This window comes from Mandrillus leucophaeus, unplaced genomic scaffold (genome assembly GCF_000951045.1).
Source record: "Mandrillus leucophaeus isolate KB7577 unplaced genomic scaffold, Mleu.le_1.0 Scaffold207, whole genome shotgun sequence".
Classification (NCBI taxonomy): domain Eukaryota; kingdom Metazoa; phylum Chordata; class Mammalia; order Primates; family Cercopithecidae; genus Mandrillus; species Mandrillus leucophaeus.
This window is the reverse complement of record NW_012102110.1, coordinates 2,502,820-2,517,459: the sequence shown is the minus strand read 5'-3', so window position 1 is coordinate 2,517,459 and position 14,640 is coordinate 2,502,820. Positions and strand designations below refer to the sequence as shown.

Sequence of the window (14,640 nt, the reverse complement as noted above, 5' to 3'; positions counted from 1 at the left end):
TCTCACTTATATGTGCAATTTAAAATAGTCAAAGTTACAGAAGTAAAAAATAGAAAGATAGTTACCAGGAGAGTGGATGAGAGATGCTGACCAAAGAATACAAAGTTGCAGTTAGATAGGAGAACAAATTGAGATCTATTGCACAGTATGGTGACCATAGTTAATAATAATGTATTATATATTTCAAAACTGCTAAAAGAATAGATTTTAAATGTTCTCAGTATAAAAAATATAAAGTATGTGATACATACGTTAATTAGCTTGATCTAATCATTCCACAGTAAATACACATATCAAAACAGTACATTGTGCCCCATACTCCATTAACATACATAATTGTCAATTAAAAGTAAAATTTTTTTTTGAGACAGATTCTCACTCTGTCACCCAGGCTGAAGTGCGGTGGTGCAATCTCAACTCACCACAACCTCTGCCTCCCAGGTTCAAGCGATCCTCCCACCTCAGCCTCCAGAATAGCTGGGACTACAGGTGTGTGCCACTGTGCCCACCTAATTTTTTAGTAAAAACAGGGTGTCACCACATTGGCCAGGCTGGTCTCAAACTCCTGACCTCATGTGATCCACCCACCTCTGCCTCCCAAAGTGCTGGGATTACAGGTGTGAGACTGTGCCCAGCCTAAAAATAAAACTTAAAAAAAAAATAGTTGAAGAAGGATATACCATGCCACCATTAATCAAAAGATAGCAAGAGAAGCTATATTAATTTCAGGCAGAGCAAGCTTCAGGGAAAGGAAAGGTATCACAATAAAGATGGGACACTGCATAATGCTAAGGGGGTCAATCTCCAAAAAGGCATAACAATCTTTAATGTGTATGTGCCTAACAACAGAATATCAAAATGTGTGAGGCAAAAATTAATAGAAATGCAAAGAGAAATAGAAGAATCCACTATTATAGTGGACACTTCAAAGCCCTTCTATCAGAAATTGACAGATTCAGCAGGCAGAAATTCAGTAAGAACACACTTGAATTCAACAACACCATCAATCAACTAAATATAATGGATATTTATAGACTAATTCATCCAGCAACAGCAGGACACACATTATTCTCAAGTTCATGTGAAATACTCACCAACACAGACCATATTCTGGGCTCTTAAAACACCTTAACAAATTTTTTAAAAATAGAAATCATGAAATTGGATCCTTATCTTATACCATATATAAAAATCAACTTAGAATGGATAAAGGACTTAAATATAAAACCTGAAATGTACAACTGAAAGAAGAAAACACAAGGGGAAAGCTCCATTATTTTGGCCTGAACAATAACAGAAAGATAGCTGGAAAATCTCAAATTACTTGGAGATTAATCAACACACTTCTAAATTACACATGGGTCAAAAAAATCAAGAGAAATTTAAAAATATTTTGAATTAAATGAAAATGAAAATATAGCTCATCAAATTTTGTGGGATGCAGCAAAAGTAGTGCCTGGGGAAATTTAGAGCATTGTATGCACATATTAGTAAAGAGGAAAGCTCCAAAATCAATAATCTTCCACCTTGGAAAACAAGAAAAAGAAAAGCAATTAAACCTGACGTAAGCAGAAGACAAGAAATAACAATTAGAGTAGAAATCAATGAAACTGAAACAGGAAATCAATAAAGAAAATCAACAAAACCAAAAGCTGGTTCTTTGAAAAAAATCAATAAAATCAATGAGCCTCTAGCCAAGCTAACTAAAAAGCCAGGGTGGTGGTGGGAAGGGCAAATTACTAACATCAGAAATGACAGAGGAGACATCACTACAGATGTCACAGACATTAAAAGGATAATAAAAGAATTCTATGAACAACTCTATGATCACAAATCTGATAACCTAAATGAAATTGATCAATTCCTTGAAAGATAAAATCTGCCAAAACTCACACAAGAAATGACAATCTAAATAGATCTATATTTATTAAAGAAGTTGAAACAATAATTAATAAACTTAAAAATACAGAAAATTCCAGGCCTAAATGGGTTCACTGTTGAATTCTGTGAGCCATTTAAGGGAGAAATTATACCAATTCTCTAAAATCTCTTTCAGAAGATAGAAGTAAAAACAAAACAATCAGGATTTATCCTATGAGCCCTGATTTATCCTATGAGGCCAGCATTACCTAATACCAAAACCAAACAAAGACATTGCAAGAAAAGAAAACTACAGACCAATATCTCTCATGAACATAGATACAAAAATCCTTTGCAAAATATTAACATACTAAGTCCAAGAATGTAAAAAAGAATTATATATCACAACCACAAGATTTATCCCAAGTATGCAAGGCTGGTTCAACATTCAGAAATCAATTAACATAATCGATCACATGAACAGGTTAAAGAAGAAAAATAACACTATATCGTTTTTGTTGTTGTTGTTTGTTTTTTGTTTTTTTAGACAGTCTCACTCTGTACCAGGCTGGAGTGCACTGAAACAATCTTGGCTCACTGCAAACTCTGCCTCCCGGTTTCAAGTGATTATTGTGCCTCAGCCTCCCAGATTGCTGGAATTACAGGTGTGGGCCACCACACCCAGTTAACTTTTTTTATATTTTTAGTAGAGACAGGGTTTTGCCATGTTGACCAGGCTGGCCTTGAACTCCTGGCCTCATGTGATCCACCCACCTCGGCCTCCCAAAATGCTGAGATTACAGATGTGAGCCACTGCACCCAGCCTATCAATAGATGCAGAAAATGCCTTTGACAAAGTCCAATACCCACCCATGATAAAAACTCTCAGGAAACTAGGAATAGAGGGGAACTTGCTCAATTTGATCAAGAATATCCACTAAAAACCTATAGCTAACATTATACTTCATGGTGAGAAACTTAAGGTTAAGAAACTTAAGGTTAAGACCATAATGGCAAGGATGTCCCCTCTCACCACTCCTTTTTGTCATCATACTGGAAGTCCTAGCTAATGCACTAAGACAAGAAAAGGAAATAAAAGGGATACAGACTGGGAAGGAAGAAATAAAACTCTGTTCATAAATGACAGGGTAGTCTATGTCAAAAATCCAAAAGAATCAACAAAAAAATCCTGGAACCAGTAAGCAATTATAGTAAGGTTACAGGACACAAGGTTAATATACAAAATCAATTGCTTTCCTATATACCAGCAATAAGCAAGTGGAATTTGAATTTAAAAACACAATACCACTTATACTAGCCTCCCAAAACATAAAATACTTAGGTATAAATCAAACAAAATATGTACAAAATCTGTATGAGGAAACCTTAAAAGCTCTGATGACAGAAATTAAAGAACTAAATGGAGAGATATACCATGTTCATGAATAGGAAGAGTTAATATTTGGCCAGTCATGGTGGCTCACACCCGTAATCCCAGCATGTTAGGAGGCCAAGGCAGGAGAATCACTTGAGCCCAAGAGTTCAAGACCAGCCTGGGAAACATAGTGAGACTCTGTCTCTCCAAAAATTTTAAAAATTCACCAGGCATAGTGGTGTGCTCCTGTTGTCCCAGCTACTCAGTAAGCTGGGGCAGAGAATCACTTGAGTCCAGGATTAAGGCTGCAGTGAGCCATGATCACACCACTGCACTCCACCCTGGGAAATAGAGTAAAACCCAGTCTCAGAAAAAAACAAAACAAAAACCCTCAATATTTTCATATCAATTCTTCCCAACATGAGTTATAGATTCATTGCAATCCCAGTCAAAAACCTGGCAAGTTATTTTGCATAAATATTTTTAAAAACTAATTCTAAAGTTTATATGGAGAGGCAAAAAGGCCTAGAATAGGCAACACAATATTAAAGGAAAAAAACTAAGTTGGAGAACTGACACTACCTTACTTCAAGACTACGAAGCTCCAGTAATTAAGGTAGTGTGCTACTGATGAAATAATAGACCAACATATCAAAGGAACAGAATTCAGAACCCAGAAACAGACCCACATAAACATAATCAACTGATCTTTGACAAAGAAGCAAAGGAAATACAGTGGAACAAAGATCATCTTTTTAACAAACAAGGCTAGACCCGGACATGAAAAAAAAAAAAAATGAATCACAGGGGCTAAATGTAAAGTAAAAAACTATAAAACTCCTACAGGATAATAACATAGGAGAAAACCTAGATGATCTAGGGATTTGTCTTGTCTAGAGACAGGTCTCGCTCTGTTGTCCAGGCTGAAGTGCAATGGCATGACCATAGCTCACCACAGCCTCAAAGTCCTGTGCTCAAGGGAGTCTCCCACCTCAGCCTCCTGAGTAGCTGGACTACAGGAGCACACCACCACATCAAGTTTGTTTATTTATTTATTTAGACTAAGATGGTAGGCCATAAAATAAGTCACAATAGATTGAAAAGGATTAAAATGATTGAGACAAATTCTGACTATAATGAAATTAAATTAGAAATCAAGAGATCTGCAAAATCCCCAAATGTTTAGAAGTTAAACATGCTTGTAAGTAAACGTGCTTGTAAGTAATCAATGAGTCAAAAAAGAAATCACAGGAAGACAAGAAAATATTTTGAACTGAATTAAAATGAAAACACAGTATATCAAAATTTGTAAGATGGAGCTACTGCAGTGCTGAAAAGGAAATGTATAGCTTAAATTGTATTAGAAAAAAGGTATAAAAATCAATGGTTTAGGCTTCTACTGTAAATAGCTACAGAACAAATTAAACCCAAAGTATGTATAAGAAAGAAAATAGGCTGGGTGTCGTGGCTCATGCACTTTGGGAGGCCGAGGCAGACCGATCACCTGAGGGCAGCAGTTCAAGACCAGCCCGACCAATATGGAGAAACCCCATCTCTACTAAAAAAATACAAAATTAGCTGGGCGTGGTGGCACATGCCTGTAATCCCAGCTGCTCAGGAGGCTGAAGCGGAAGAATCGCTTGAACGTCAGAGGCGGAGGTTGTGGTTGAGCCGAGATCGTGCCACTGCACTCCAGCCTGGGCAGCAAGTGTGAAACTCCATCTCAAAAAAAAAAAAGAAAAGAAAAGAAAGAAAATAATAAAGAAGAAAAAAATCAAATAACAGACAATGAACATTGAAAATCAGTGAAATCAAATACTGGTTATTTTACTGTAAAACATAACACAATAGAAAAGTACACAAACAAAAAAATACATATACAACACAATGATTTATCAAATACCATGAAACTACCACATGGTCTTTGAAGAAAGACCATGACCAGCACCCAGAGGCATCCTCCCATCATGTCCCCTCCCAATTCTGTCTTTCCTGAAGTAATGACTATCCTAACTCATGCAAATAACTTCCTTGCTTTTCATTACCACCAATGAAGGCACCTAAGAACTTGAAAGTCCAGAGTTATTTTACCTATTTTTTTAAACTTGATATAATTCAATATGTACTAGATATGTTTGTTGGCCATTCACATATCTGCCTTTGTGTGTTCAAATCTTAACCAAGCTGCCTTTGAAAAGATGAGAAAAAAAAGCTGACAACCTTCTACCTATGCTAAGCAAGGCAAGAGAAGTCTCAAATTACCAACATTAGCAATAAAAGGAAGGACATAAGTAGAAATCTTACAGATATTAAAATAGGAAAACATCATGAACAACTTTATGTTAATTAGACAACCTACTTTACACAAAATAACTAAACCAGCTAGGTGTATAGGAATATGCCAAAATAGGCCGGGCACAGTGGCTCATACCTGTAATCCCAGCACTTTGGGAGGCTGAGGTGGGTGGATCACCTGAGGTCGGGAGTTCAAGACCAGCCTGGCCAACATAGTAAAACCCTATCTCTACCAAAAATACAAAAAGTAGCTGGGTGTGGTCGTGCACGACTGTAATCCCAGCTACTTCAGAGTCTGAGGCATGAGAATCACTTGAACTTGGGAGGCTGAGGTTGCAGTGAGCCAAGATCACACCACTGCATTCCAGCCTGGGCAACAGAGTGAGACTTCATTTAAAAAAAAGAAAAAATAATAAGTATTTGTATGTATGTATGTATATATACTTTTTTCCCCCCAAAATAAATACTTAAGGAAATTTCTTACCTTTTAAAAACCTTCCAAACTGTTCCTAGACTCATGTGAAACCCTAAGTCATTTAAAAGAGAGGACTACACGTCAAGTTAGGCCCCCAAAAACATCTTTAAGTGCCTATAATGTGTGCTACACACTGAGAATTCAAATTAAAGATACGGTTTTTTCTTACAGTTGTACAATCTCCATGTGGCTTCATGTGGCTTCATGAAGTTATTAAAAAATAAACTAGATTTATTAAAGATCATAATGCTATCATTTATTGAAGAAAAAAAGCAAAATTGTGATGGGGGAGGAAAGACAGCTTGGCAACATTCCTTTTAAAGTTAAGTTAGCATAAAGAAAACAGTATTTATTAAATGAAATAGATTTTCAAGGTAGGAAAAGAATGTATTTTTGGATACAAAAATTCAGTTACACAATCAGTAGCATTCAAAATTAGTTATGAGTATTTATACAATTACAAAAAAGGATTCATGTTTCAACAAAGTGTTTTAAAAGCTCAAACATTTTAAAACAGGCACAATATTCTAAAGGCATATAAATTCACCAAGGGCTTTTGAATGTCCTCACTCCCAACTTCATAATCAAAATTTACAGAAGCAGCAAAAGATCAGAGTTCAGAGGGCTATTTTTTTCCCTTTCCTTATTTAAGGTTGCAAACACATTGACAAAGGCAAAATAAACACCTTTCATAGCAGAAAGACCAAAAAATTGAATGTAAACTATAGCTCTCCCTTAGGAGATTAAACAAATACAAGGTTCATTTGTACTTAGAACAAGGCTCATAACTTCTTGTAGCATGGACATTCAACAGGCACAGAGCAACATTCACCCAAATACCAGCTGCAATTTGTTCTTTAAGGATGCTTCACAAGGATATTATGTCCAGGTAGCCAGTACATATCAGGGACCAGCTGTCCTTTTGTTGTTTGTGGCTATTTATTAAATGTAGTCGCATTACTTTGTTGTGAATATGTACCATCATTTGCTACAATGCTATGAACTGACCTTTAATTTTACTTTTTTTAGCAAATTATTCCAAATCCTGAATAACATTTCATTTTAAACAGCAAAGTTTCTCCCGTCTAGTGGACTCATGGTTACAGATCATCCTGTCTACAGAAAATCATTTTGTACATTTCTAAGCCCATTATCAGTTTATCTACTCCTGCTAGAAAACGACATAATTTGTTGTCAATTTACATTAACAAAGGCACTGCTACTCCCCATTTATCTCGCTGCTACAAAAACTGGTAAGTCAAGGGTAAAGCTTAAGTAACAGGGACTATGAATTTAGAGTAGAAGTGAAAGTAACCAAAGTGGAACTAAATACCCTATTCTTGAATGAACTGAGATCAAGTAAACTTCGCCAGACTTTCTTCTTAACTATAGAACTATTAACCCAAGGTAAAGTCACACAATTTTACCTCCCAACAGACTTTTAAAATAAAAATTTCCAAAAACTTTAGATGTCTAGGTTTTGTTATATCTTACCAAGAGTTACACAGTCGTAAATCTGTATTTAACTTCAGCTACACATCTATTCACTTTTTAAAAACGCTGTCTGCAAATAAACTACTGGACATCTTAAGCTTACTAAAAAAAACTTAAGATTTTTAAATTAAAAAAAAAAAACTAGAATAAAAATCTAGCAAATAGCTTCATGTATCTTTAAACACTGATTCTTAAAAATTTATATGCTGGCCGGGCACAGTGGCTCAAGCCTGTAATCTCAGCACTTTGGGAGGCCGAGACGGGCGGATCACGAGGTCAGGAGATCGAGACCATCCTGGCTAACCCGGTGAAACCCCGTCTCTACTAAAAAAATACAAAAAATTAGCCGGGCGAGGTGGCGGCGCCTGTAGTCCCAGCTACTCGGGAGGCTGAGGCAGGAGAGTGGCGTGAACCCGGGAGGCAGAGCTTGCAGTGAGCTGAGATCCGGCCACTGCACTCCAGGCTGGGGGACAGAGCCAGACTCCGTTTCAAAAAAAAAAAGAAAAAAAAAAACACAAACAAAAAAATTTATATGCTGAAAATGAGGTTTGAGAATAGGTATTTTAAACTATTTATAATCCTACAGTCGATTCTAGTCAGAAGTTATCTGAGCAAAGAGAAAATAAACAAAGCCTGGCGTAAACAGTCCCATAGAAAATAGAACCCACAGCCATGGGGCTGCCCTTCAATTTCCCAATTCATTCCACTAAGTCTCATGATGCAACATCTGTCACTTTCATAGGGAAAACAGAAGCCAAGCCAGATCCTCCATACTTTAAGATATGGTCCCTTATTATCTATTTTAACAGAAGTATCAAAAAGCGATTTTTTAAATTTATTTATTTATTTTTGAGACAGAGTCTCGCTCTGTTGCTCAGGCTGCAGTGCAGGGGCATGATCTCCTCCTGGGTTCAAGCAATTCTTGTGCCTCAGCCTCCCTCCCAAGTAGGTGGGATTATAGGCACACACCAGTTACCCTGGCTGATTTTTTTGCTGTTGTTATTTTTTGTAGAAATGGGGTTTCGCCATGTTGGCCAGGCTGCTCTTGAACTCCCGGCCTCAAGCGATCCACCCACCTCAGCCTCCCAAAGTGCTGGGATTACTTTGGGAGTGTGAGCCACTGCACCCAGCCAAAAAGTGATTTTATTTGGAAAGCATTTCATGATTTTATTTCTTGCTCCCTGAGCATGCAGTGATTAGGGTGGATGGGAGGTGGCACTCAGGCAGATAATTCACAAAGTCACCACACAAGAGTGATAGATGATCCAGCACTGAGATAATCAACCCAGTGAAAATGCTACACTGGGGACAACGTTTTGCCCTTTCCAGAGACAAGATATCTTGAGCTGGGGTCTGAGCTACGGCTATTAGAGGAGCAGAATTGAAGGCTCCCTTTGAGCCCACTCTGCAAATGGGGATGCATTTCAGATAATGAGACAAGAGATGGGATTGAGTTAGTACACAGCACGTCCAATACCCAACAAGCAGCCTCAGAGAGACTGGGACAAGAGGGAGTGGGGACTGGAAGCCATCTCTTCTGGTCTGAAGGGCAGTGCTCCTCCCAAGACAGCATTCAGAGAGCCAACAGCCCAGGGCAGATCATGCCAGGACAGTGCTTCCACATGGCTGGCTGAGTACCACATTCCCATCTGCAAAAGAGTCACCTTATTGGTTCCCTTAACTTCCAAAATGCAGCGAGCCCTCCTTCACCCAGCAGTGAACAGAAGAGAAGGGAATGCAGGTCAGCAGGGAGATAGAGACCATTATTAACCACAGGTCTGAAACCCTAATTCTTTACTCACTCATCAGGTTGCTTTTAACCACTGCTGTTGCTTGGTAACAGGTTTCAGCAGATTTGAAATGGATTTCTTCCTCCCACAGTCTAACAAAAACAAGTAGGGAAACAACTAAAGAACAAGGCAACTTAAGGAAAACCCTGGGAGGCAGGGTCATGCAAAAGCTGCTTATGGTGACCTGACAGGAGCTGTCCGACTAAACTGGCCACAGGCAGTGAGTGAAAGCAAAGCAGAAGCCTTTCTACAAAGCCCATCTCCTGCCAAGAACCCCTCCCTGACGCCTCCAATGGTGGGGTCTGGGATAGGCTCTTTACCCTGTCAGAGGATGGAGGCAATACCATTCACTGGGCAGTCGCTGTGAATACTGAATGAGAAAAAACATGGCAGTGTCCACAGGGCCAGGCACATCGTACTAGATAAGTATTTGTTAGATAAACTAATGATTAGAGACATTCACTCTCACCTTCCAAAGTTGCCAGTTATTTTCTGGGATTAAGTAACACCTACCCTACTGAGGCTCTACTTATGCCAAGCCCTATTCTAAGCACTTAACATGTCTTACTGACATCTTGCAATGACCCAGCAGGAATTGTTAGTCCCACAATTTTTAAACAGATGAACAAACTGAGGAACCAGAGGTTAGGTAACTTGTTCAATATGACACAACTAGTATATGACTAGTCCCAGCTCACACCCAGATGCAACTGACTTCAAAGACTACATTCACTACTATTATGCTATAAAGCCTATAAAGCCCTGGTGACATCTTAGTACCCTGGCCTCATGTCCCACAAAGTCAATCCAGGGATTAAAAAAGACATGGGGCTGGGCGCGGTGGCTCACGCCTGTAATCCCAGCACTTTGGGAAACTAAGGCAGGCGGATCACTTGAGATCAGGAGTTCGAGACCAGTCTGGACAACATGGTGAAACCCCATTTCTACTAAAAATACAAAAATTAGCTGGGTGTGGTGGCACATGCCTGTAGTCCCAGCTACTTGGGAGGCTGAGGCACGAGAATCGCTTGAACCCGGAAGGCAGAGGTTGCAGTGAGCTGAGATCATGCCACCGCACTCCAGCCTGGAAAACTGAGGGAGACTCCGTTTCAAAATTAAAGCAGTGTGTAGAGGGAAATTTACAGCACTAAATGCCCACAAGAGAAAGCAGGAAAGATCTAAAATCGACACCCTAACATCACAATTAAAAGAACTAGAGAAGCAAGAGCAAACAAATTCAAAAGCTAGCAGAAGACAAGAAATAACTAAGATCACAGCAGAACTGAAGGAGATAGAGACCACGAAAACCCATTCAAAAAACCAATGAACCCAGGAGCTGGTTTTTTTAAAAGATCAACAAAATAGATAGACCGCTAGTCAGACTAATAAAGAAGAAAAGAGAGAAGAATAAAATAGGCACAATAAAAAATGGTAAAGGGAATATCACCACCTATCCCACAGAAATACAAACCATCAGAGAATATTATAAACACCTCTACGCAAATAAAGTAGAAAATCTAGAAGAAATGGATAAATTCCTGGACACATACACCCTTCCAACACTAAACCAGGAAGAAGTCAAATCCCCGAATAGGCCAATAACAAGTTCTGAAATTGAGGCAGTAATAGCCTACCAACCAAAAAAAAGTCCAAGACCAGACGGATTCACAGCCGAATTCTACCAGAGGTACAAAGAGGAGCTAGTAGCATTCCTTCTGAAACTATTCCAAACGATAGAAAAACAGGGAATCCTCCCTAACTCAATAGATGCAGAAAAGCATTCAACAAAATTCAACAGCCCTTCATGCTGAAAACTCTTAATAAACTAGGTATTGATGGAACATATCTCAAAATAATAAGAGCTGTTTATGGCAAACCCACAGCCAATGTCATACTGAATGGGCAAAAACTGGAAGCATTCCCTTTGAAAACCAGCACAAGACAAGGATGACCTCTCTCACCACTCCTATTCAACATAGTATTGTAAATTCTGGCCAGGGCAATCAGGCAAGAGAACAAAATAAAGGGTATTCAATTAGGAAAAGAGGAAATCTTAAATGTAAGACCCAAAACCATAAAAACCCTAGAAGAAAACCTAGGCAATATCATTCAGGACACAGGCATGAGCAAAGACTTCATGACTAAAACACCAAAAGCAATGGCAACAAAAGCCAAAATAGACAAATGGGATCTCATTAAACTAAAGAGCTTCTGCACAACAAATGAAACTATCATCAGAATGAACAGGCAACCTACAGAATGGGAGAAAATTTTTGCAATCTATCCATCTGACAAACGGCTAATCTCTAGAATAGAGATTAAACAAACATAGAACTTAAACAAATTTATAAGAAAAAAACAAACAACCCCATCGAAAAGTAGGCGAAGGATATGAAAGACACTTCTCAAAAGAAGACATTTATGTGACCAACAAACATATGAAAAAATGATCATCACTGGTCATTAGGGAAATGCAGATCAAAACCACAATGAGATACCATCTCATGCCAGTTAGAAAGGCAATCATTAAAAAGTCAGGAAACAACAGATGCTGGAGAGGATGTGAAGAAATAGGAATGCTTTTACACTGTTGGTGGGAGTGTAAATTAGTTCAACCATTGTGGAAGACAGTGTGGTGAGTCCTCAAGGATCTAGAACTAGAAATACCATTTGACCCAGAGATCCCATTACTGGGTATGTACCCAAAGGGTTATAAATCATTCTACTATGACACATGCAAACTGCAGCACTGTTCACAACAGCAAAGACTTGGAACCAACCCAAACGTCCATTAATGATAGATTGGATAAAGAAAATGTGGCATATATACACCATGGAATAGTATGCAGCCATAAAAAAAGACGAGTTCATGTCCTTTGTAGGGACATGGATGAAGCTGGAAACCATCATTCTCAGCAAACTATCGCAAGAACAGAAAACCAAACACCACATGTTCTCACTCATAAATGGAAGTTGAACAATGAGAACACATGGAAAAAGGAGGGGAACATCACACACCGGGGCCTGTTGGGGGATGGGGGGCTAGGGGAGGGATAGCATTACATGTATATCTATGTAACAAACCCGCATGTCCTGCACATGTACCCCAGAACTTAAAGTATAATAAAAAATAATTTCCAGAATCTCGTATAAAAAAAGACTAAAATTTAAAATGCAGTTTATGTAAAAGACCAACAGAACTTAAAGATAATCACTGTAAGTGACTTACAGCAAAAATTCAAAAAATGAAAAAGACTAGTGTACTACAAGACTACCTGAAAAAAAAGAAATAATATCACAGAGTATCAAAAACTTGAATGGGAACAAAAACTCTGCAGTTTGAGATTTCTGATAGTCATGAAAAAGAAGACCTGTTGATGTAAAACCACTTGATATAAAATGAAATTGCCAGGCTCAGGCTGGAAATAGACACAATGAAAAATCAAATGCTGGAAAAGAAATACCTAAAAGACATTGAAATTATAAAAAGAAAGCATGAAGACCTCAAAAGGCTCTAAAACAGAATGGGGAAACATCAACAAAAGCGATAGCCCATTATAGTGGACAGCTTACTGCTCTGACAGATGAGAACACAATGCTCCGTTCCAAACTGGAGAAGGAAAAACAAAGCAGGCAAAGACTGACGAAATGGAATCATACCATCGTAGACTGAATGCTGCTCTACGTGATCATGATCAAAGTCACTCAACAGAAAGAGACCAAGAGCTTGATGTCCAGGGCACGGTAGAGAAATTGTGTCATTTACAGGAAAATTTGAATTCTCATGTTCTGATTCTTTCTCAACAACTTTCTAAAGCTAAGAGTAAGTTCTGGGTCCTCAAAACTGAGCTCCATTACACGAGACGCTCTGAAAGAAAGGCTTTGGTTTTTGAACACATACAAAGAGAGCTAAACCAAACAGTGTCAAATGAAGGACATTGAAAAAATGTACACAAATGGCCAAGATAAAGTAGAAAAATGCACAGAAAAGCAAGTAAGATTATGTCAACTACAAAGACAAACTATGTTGCTTCAACAGCAACTGGATGATGTTCACAACAAAGCTGACAATCAAGAAAAAATAGTAATTGATATTCAAGCCAAACGTGATGCTACAGTACAAAATCTTCAGGCTGAGTGCATAAAGCACAGTCTTTTGCTAGAAGAGTAAGAGGATGATCAATAAAGTTAATCATTTGAAAGAAAAACAATGTCAATATGAAAGAGAGAAAGCAGAAAGAGAAGTAGTTGTGAGACAACTTCAACAAAAACAGAGTGATGTCCTAAACAATCAACAAAAGCTTCGCTGGATGCTTCATTGCGTCACTGCATCCGTTGAGGAAGTGAGATGCAAGATTCAAGGAAGAAATTAGGCCAGATGAGAATTCAATTTCAAGAAAAACAGTATCAACTTACAGCAACTATGAGATGTACTAAGGAGACGCAAGGCCACATACAAAAGCTCGAAACAGAAAATTCCATGTTAAGAAATACAATTAAAAAGCAAGATGGCCAAATTGAGCAGCTTCAGAAAATCCTGTGAAGTTCAATGCAGCAGTTGTTGAAAGAAAATGAAACTACAGAAACAGATGAAGCTTATTCTGAATTTAAATCTGGATCCTCTACAGCAGAGGTCCCCAACCTGCAGGCCACGGACAGGTCCATGACCTGTCAGGAACCAGCTACACAGCAGGAGAGTTACTGTGGATCTTCTAGATTATCTGCATGCCACGTTTTAATTTCCACAAAAAACAAAACAAACAAACAAACAAAAACGCCTGCTTGGCTTTGGATGGGGACTGCACTATATCTATAGATTAATATGGGAAAGAATTAACATCAACAATGTTGAGTCTCTCAGCCTATGAACAAGATACTTAAGTCTTCTTTAATTTTTCTTAGCAATGCTTTTTAGTTATCAGTGTACAGATATTCCACATAGTTTGTCAGGTTTATTCCCAAGAATTTTATATTTTAATGCTATTGTAAATAGTATTATTTTTAAATTTTCAATTCCTAATTCTTCTAACAGAGAAACATAACTGATTTTTGTGTATCGATTATATATCCTGCAGTGTTGCAAAACTCACTTGCTGGTTTCAGTAACCTGGTAATGGATTTTATTTGGTTTTCTACATAGATGATAATATCTGTGAATAGACAGTTTTACTTATTTATTTTCAATCTAAAGGCCTTTTATTTTTCTCCTTCCCTCCCTCTTTCCCCCAACTCCCAATTAAAACATGATTGCAGTGGCTAGAATTTCCAGTACAATGTTGAATATAAGTGGTAAGAGTTGACCTCTCTGTCTTATTCTCAATCTTAGGGGAAAACATTCAGCCTTTCATCAT

General features: G+C 38.1%; 1 long non-coding RNA gene and 1 pseudogene across 2 annotated transcripts; one reads left to right on the top strand and one right to left on the bottom strand.

Moving 5' to 3' along the window:
- Positions 1 to 6,235: 6,235 nt before the first annotated feature.
- On the bottom strand, positions 6,236 to 7,701 carry LOC105539587. Its single transcript, XR_001006068.1, has 2 exons — positions 7,110 to 7,701; positions 6,236 to 7,013 (listed from the first exon to the last, which is right to left on the bottom strand). It is a non-coding gene; the product is annotated as an uncharacterized LOC105539587 (long non-coding RNA).
- Positions 7,702 to 8,027: 326 nt separating this feature from the next.
- LOC105539585 lies at positions 8,028 to 14,050 on the top strand (annotated as a pseudogene). The gene is made up of 2 exons (XR_001006067.1): positions 8,028 to 8,537; positions 12,708 to 14,050. The product of XR_001006067.1 is annotated as an ankyrin repeat domain-containing protein 36B-like (transcript).
- The last annotated feature ends 590 nt before the right edge of the window (positions 14,051 to 14,640 follow it).